This window comes from Penaeus chinensis, chromosome 6 (genome assembly GCF_019202785.1).
Source record: "Penaeus chinensis breed Huanghai No. 1 chromosome 6, ASM1920278v2, whole genome shotgun sequence".
Taxonomy (NCBI): Eukaryota; Metazoa; Arthropoda; class Malacostraca; order Decapoda; family Penaeidae; genus Penaeus; species Penaeus chinensis.
In genome coordinates, this window is record NC_061824.1 from 25,450,970 (window position 1) to 25,458,469 (window position 7,500).

Genomic DNA, 7,500 nt, shown 5'->3' on the forward strand with positions numbered 1-7,500 from the left:
AGAGAGAGAGAGAGAGAGAGAGAGAGAGAGAGAGAGAGAGAGAGAGAGAGAGAGAGAGAGAAAGGGGGGAGGGAAGGAAAAAGAGAGAGGGAGAGGAAAAGAGGAAGATAGAACGAGAAACTGAGAAGGAAAGAAAGAGGAAGGAACGGGAGCGGAGAGCAAAGATAGTGGCAGAGGAAGAGCGAGATAAGTGAAAAGGAAAATCTTCCCGCGTTGATATATAAGAGGAAACTGACCATGCGGGGCGAGTCAGTGACGCAACTTTTGCCTCTGTGACATTTTTTTTTTCTTTCTCTCTCTCTCTCTCTATCCCCCTTCCATGACACACAACTTTCCAGGAGCCCTTCATTTGCATAATTTGCCAATATGTATGCCCGGCGATATGAGGGCGTACCTAGGGCGCTGATGGTATGCACGCCAAACACGGAAAATCGACCACAGTTGCACGCCGGAAATCATTGGTGTTGACCCATTGCACGGCTGGCCTCGCTGCTTATCTCTGCAACGGATACATGTTAGATTTTCTGCAGAATAAGTCGAGCGTGGCATTAAAAAAAAAAAATCTATAAAATGTTCTCCCAGGCTAGAAAGACATTTTAAAAATAGAAATCCCAGTGTAGGAAAAAAGAAAACTCTACCGTGTTTTACTTTTGTCGCGGGCAACATGGAACAGTTTGACCATGGCGACGCGGCTAAACATTAGAGCCAGGATAAGACTTCCCGGAGGAAAATGGGAAAAGTTTGGTAAATGATATTGTTTTCTGGGTCCTCACCCCGAATCAGGCAGATCTTTTGAAAGTGGTCAGCGGAGCCCGGGTTGCCGGCGAGAACAGGCGAATCGGGGAAGGCTGATGCCGAAGAGGTGGCGGGAGGAGGAGAGGAGAGAGCCGCGAGAGCGAAAGGGGGCATGTGAAAGTAAACGAAGAGGTAAGAAAAACGGGGTGGGAGTGGATATCTGATAAAAAAAAAAAAATCGGTAGAAGTGGGAAAAGAAAATGTCGGGAAGCTGGAGTGGACCGTCACCTCAGAAAATGTGGATGATATGAAAATAGAGCGAAGGAAGAAGAGGAAGGAAAGAGAGGTGGGGGAGTAAAAGGAAGGAAAAAAGATATTAGGCCTTCATAGAAAAAGGCGCGAGGGGAGATTTCCAGGAGGGGAAGAGGACCGTCAACTCACCAGATCCTCCCCTCCGTGTTAATGCTGTTTGCACAGGGAACGCGACAGCATAAACGGCAGTGCAGTGGGAGGACCTGTGTATCATCCCGGGGAAGTATTTACGAACAGGCCTCGCATAAACTTCCTCCGTGTGAGTAAACACTCGAAGGCGCCGTGTGTAAAGGTACGGCCGCGTGGTTGAATGGTAGATCATTTATTGATTGTGTTTCTTGCAAGGAAGGAGGAGGATGTTCTAGCAAACACGGTCTGATTTCGGCTTCACTTTGTCGGCGGGAGTTCGGGATTACTAGGCAAACGGAGTGCGCCGGACTGGAATATTGATGGCAGATCCCTCTTGCATCATGCAGCAGGTATTATACCATTAAACGCATTGCTAAACACGCGGCCTTGCACGAATATCCCGGCGCTTTGGCGAGTGGTCAGCGCGAGGGGGATGTTTCGCAGTGAGAGGCCCCTCCGTCTGCTGCAGAAGGGAAGCGGGGGGAGTCGGGTCCGCGGCGCCACAGGTGAGCGGCCTTGCGACGTGCAAAGGACCTGTTACGTCGCTCTTTAGTATCGGTTTCGTTTGGCGATTGAGTGGGGCGTTTGGGAGCAAAGGGACGGCGGAGATACGAGCGCGGGACACTGGGGGGGGGGGGGGGGGGGAGCTTGGTGGGTTCCAGCTACCGCTCCGCCAGTTGTTGGCACTATCATTATTATTATGATGATTATACAGCTGATAGAGATTTAGAATAAGTGTAATGATAACAGTATCCCTGATCAGGTTTAGTACTAGTAGCAGTAGTAGTACATGGTAATAGTAGTAGTACTATAAGAAGACTAATGTTACAAGCAGTACCTTTAAAAAAAATACTATGGCAATAATAGTATAGATAAAAATCATTGTGTTTCTGATCATCACCGCACGCACATCCTTCCTCCACTCACGCCAAAAACATGTCATTCCGAAGCGTGATCAGGACTCGGCAGCCTCGGTTTATATCGGCCAAAGGAACTAGTGGAGCTCGGCCAACCGTAACTTTTAGCGATTCGCTTCTGTTCTCAATTTGCCAAAGACCCGAGTCCATTAACAGATATGAAGCCGCGCTAAATAGGGTCCTTTGCTCCCCGACCTTTAACGTGATTGCGTTTCTGCAGTGCGGATGTGATGAACTGTGGCCGCTTTCTCTTTCTCTCGCTGTCTATCTATCTATCTATTTATCTATCCCTCCCTCTTCCTCTCCCTCTCCCTCTCCCCATCGTTCTCCCCCTTCTCTCTCCTTCTCCCACTTTCCACACACACACACACACACACACACACACACACACACACACACACACACACACACACACACACACACACACACACACACACACATATATACATATACATATACATATACATATATATATATATATATATATATATATATATATACATACACGTACATATACATACACATACACATACACATACACATACATATATGTATGCATATATATACATATATGTATATATATATGTATGTATGTGTGTGTATATATATATATATATATATATATATATATAAATACACAAATACACACACATCTATATATGTGTGTGTGTGTGTGAATGAGAGAGAGAAAGCGTCCGAGTCCCTTCCCCTGGTTACCTCTTTCTCCCGTTTCTCAGCTCCTTCCGTGAATCAATTCCCGAGCTCCTTCTAATCTCAGGCTCTCCAGTTGGAAACATTTTTCTGTCCCGAGAAGATGGAATCCTAGAGTCTTTGATCCACACATTATAATTGGATTATATGTTTGTTTTTTTATTCTGTTCTTCTCCTATCGGCCACTCTTCTTGGTTCAGAATAGATAGATGGTATGCTAATTGTTTTCTGTGTTGAGTATGTGTTTAATGGTGATGCTACTCATTAATGTTACTAATATTGTTGTTAGTATTATTATCATTATGAATGTCATTATCTTATCATCATCATCATCACCATCATTATTATCAGTCATCATCATCTATACACAGTCATGCATTTATACGCATGTACACATCTACACATACACGTATGCACATATAGATACACACATAAATACATTCATACATATATGCATACATTCATGCATACATACATACATACATACATACATACATACATACATACATACATACATACATACATACATACATACATGTACAATGTACATTGTACATACATATGTACATTTATTCATTCATGCATTCATTCATTCATTCGTTCATAAACACACACACACACACACACATATGTGTATATATATATATATATATATATATATATATATATATATATATATCGAGGTCTTTAAACTACATATCTATATTTGTTTATCTTTTATTACAAACCAAAGTTTGTATTTTAAGGTACGAAATTTCATTGCTTACTTGTTTGCTTTGAGTAAAGGAAGATCTGTAGAAGTTCCTGGATGAGAAACGATTTCTTATCGAATTCCCTTTACATGTTGCATTTGCACAATAGCAATGAGAGATTGTGTGGGAGGAAGAAAGGAGTGAGAGAGAGTGAGAGAAGGAGGGAGAGGGAGAAGGAGAGGAACAGGGGGGGGGGGGGCGGAGGGGAACAGGGAGAGAGGGAGTAGGAGAGTAAGAGAGAGAGAAGGAAGAGGAGAGTAAGAAAGAGAGAAGGAAGAGGAGAGTAAGAAAGAGAGAGGGAAAAGGAGAGGAAGAGAGAGAGAGAGAGAGCGAGCGAGCATAATGTCGTACCACAGGCTGCTTTTGAAAAAAATAGCAAGAAACGTAGTTAATAAATTTCTAACAGACTGTATTTATAGACCCACGAAAAGAAACAATGAAACAACCTGACCTGCATTTTTACCGTCTTAAAAGGAACTCTCAAGAAAGTGTGAACGCAAAGGTAGTGAGACTTCAGTAAGGCTCGAGTGAGGGAAAGAGAGGGGAGGGAGTAGGCGGGGAAGAGAGTGAGGAGGGAGGGAGGGAGATTATGGGGGGTAGGGGGGAGATAGTTAGGGGTCAGCGAGGGAGAAAGAGAGGAGGCAGGGGGCGAGAGAGAGAGTCAGAGAGAGAGTGAGTGAGTGAGTGAGTGAGTGAGTGACGAGGGGGGGGGGGACCGAGAGAGAGAGAGAGAGAGAGAGAGAGAGAGAGAGAGAGAGAGAGAGAGAGAGAGAGAGAGAGAGAGAGAGAGAGAGAGAGAACGGGGGGAAGAGAAAGAAAGGGAAGGAAAAGACTAAAATGAAGGAAGAAAGAGACATGCCTTTTCCACCATTGTTCTATCCAACATGCTGCAGCTCAGGATTGAAACTGTAGCTCAAATAACACATTTCCAGTGTATTTTCCTAAGCTTTGTTCTGAGTCGACGTGAGGGAACTCTTGTCACCGGATTAGAAATCATACTTTAGTGACGCTGTGGCACTGGCATTGTCATTCGCTTTATCACTGTAAATGTCAGGGTTCCTGGTTGCGAGGGTTTCTTTGGAACTTCTTTTGTTTGTTTGTTTGTTTAATGTGAGTGGGGTAGTGTGTATGTATGTATAGATGTGTGTGTATGTATGCGTGTTTGTGTGATCGTGCCTCCCCATGGAAGATATCATTTTAAATGCCTTTTCAGTTCATTATCATTTGTGACCATCACGATGATATTTATTACTGAAACACATGTAAATGTCAATGAGCCTGGGCGATTGGGCGATTAAAAGTGAGAAAATAGTTTTAATCATCATCGTTGTCGTCATCGTCAGTCGTCATCACCACCAACTACCACCGCTAACACCAACACCACCAACACACTGCATCTACCATAGCGCTAAACCACCACCGTCTTACTCATGTTATTTTAATTTATTATTAATTTCAGTATTTTATATACCACCATCTTCACCACCACCACCACCAAAACCACCAAAACCAAACACCACCACCACCAAACACCACCACCACCAAACACCACCACCACCACAACCACCATCATCATCACCACCACCACTACCACCACCATCACTACTGCCACCACCACCACCATCATCACCACCACTACCACCACCACACCACCACCACCACCACCACCACCACCAGCCCAAAAAAAAAACATCATCACCATCACCACCAACGACAACAACAAACATCATCACCATTATCCCCACCACTAATACCACTATCACGGGCATCATCATTATCAGGGTGTTCATATACTTTTCAAAAAAATCCTAAATCTTCATTAAAAGAGGTTAATTTCCTTAATCCAAATGAGAAATCGGTGGAGTAGTCTCGCGAAAGGTTATGAGGCCAGTGATGAGGAGGAGGAAGAAGAAGAGGAGGAAGGGGAAGAAAGTGATGGCGAGTTTATAAGTACAGGACAGTGCAGGGGAAGGGGAAGACAAGGGAGAGGGTAATGAGAGTAATTAAGTAAGTTTGATTAGGAGAGTGTGGTGAGTTTATAAGTAGAGGACGGGACAGGGAGATGAAAGTTAAGGGAAAGACACTGGAGATAGAGGGAAAGGAAGTGAAGAAAATGAGGATTATTTGAAGGGAAGTATAATGAAAGACAATGTGGAGGAAGTGAGTTTACGGATAAATAAAAGGTGTAATGAATAGAGAGAGAGAAGATGAAGAAAGTTATAGTGTGAGTTTATGAAAAAAGAAGAGTACAATGAATGATAATGATGGTGAATAAAATAAGAAAATAAAAAGGAAAGGACAAAGAAAGTAAGTTTGTGATATGAAAAGTGCAGCGAGGAGAGAGGGAAGGAAATAGAGGAAAGGACGAGTCTATGAGAAAAGGGAAGAGTACGCAGAGGACAGAGAGGCGACCGACGGGCGGACACGGAACGAGCGAGATAGAGGGGAATCAAAGAGGAGACACGAGGGAAAGGGGGAAGGTAAAGAGGGCGGGAAATAGGAATTTGTTCTGTTGAATGAGGAGAGAAAAAATGGATTTGGGGATAAAGCGGGGAAGAGGGAAGGACCAGATAAAGAGAGTATATGAGGGAAGGTGGATACTGTGCATCAAGTTTATTTTTTTGTTTTCTTTTTCTTTTTTAATGGCACGCAAACGCAGAAACACACATGCATTCTCCCCCTCCCCTCCCCCTCTTTCTCTCTCTCTTATTATAATTATTTAAGAGGTGTTGTAGTAGCACCGCCGCGTCTCATTCTTTGGCCTTGCCGCAGCCCGGGACCGGAAGTGGCGCCGTCTTTGAGATCATCCTCAGCATCTTGCACGCTTGGTGTGGCTGAGACAAAGGCGGCGAGATGACGACCCGGAATCATCTCCTGTTCTCCAAGTGGATTTCGTACAAGCGTGGGGTCTTCTCCCCCCCCCCCCCCCCTTCTCACTTTCACTCCCACCGGTTCTTTCGCCGTGATCACTATCGTCGTTAATCTGGGTATCATTGTTTTCATTGTTGTCGTTGTTATTAGAAAGATTATTGTTGTTATTAATATTGTTATGGATATTAAGAATATTATCCTTATTACTGTTGTTGTTTTTGGTAGAGGTGGTGGTAGTCATGGTATTCTTGTCATTATTATCATCATAGTCATCGTCATCATCGGTGTTGTTTTGGCATTATTGTTATGATTAGTGTCACCACGCTCCTCCGCTGGTCACCGGCATCGGGCGTCATTCCGGAAGTGATCTCCTGCCGCCATCATCCGCGTCTCTCGCACCCTCTTTATTTTATTCAAATATATTCAGGAACTTTCTCCGAGTGAAGATTGCACAACTTCGGCCACTGTTCTAAGTTTAAGGCATTATGCATTTTTACGTGTTTATTATGTGCTTAGCGAACCTTAGCGTCTGAGGCAGTAATTGCCGTTTTCTACCGTTCGGAATTTCGGTTTTGAGAGCGAATGTGTGCGCGGGATGGCAGCTGAGGGTCTGAGGAACTGAATTGAATGGAAAAGGAGGGAAAATGTCATGTGAGGGGGGGAGAGGGGGAGGGAGAGGAAGATGGAGAGGGAGAGGGAGAGGGAGAGGGTAGGTGAGGGAGGGGGAGGGGAGAGAGAGGTGGAGAGGGAGAGAGATGATGAGACAGAGAGAAGGAAGAAGGGAGGGGGAGAGAAGTAGTGAGAGGAAGAAGAGGTAGAAAATGAGAGGAAAAGATAGCGTAAGGAAGGGGGTAGAAAGAGAGAGAGGGGAGGGGGGGTCGAAGAGGAGAAAGGTAAGAAGGAGATAGATGGTGAGAAGGAGGGAGAGGTAGAACGGTAAAAAGAATAAAAAAAGAGGGAGACGGAGAGAGTGAGGAAGAGCCAGAAGGGGAGAGAAGAAAGGGGAAGTAGAAATGAGGGAGACGGAGAGAAGGAGGGAGGCTGCAATGGCCAGACGGAGGCGCGGGCAACTG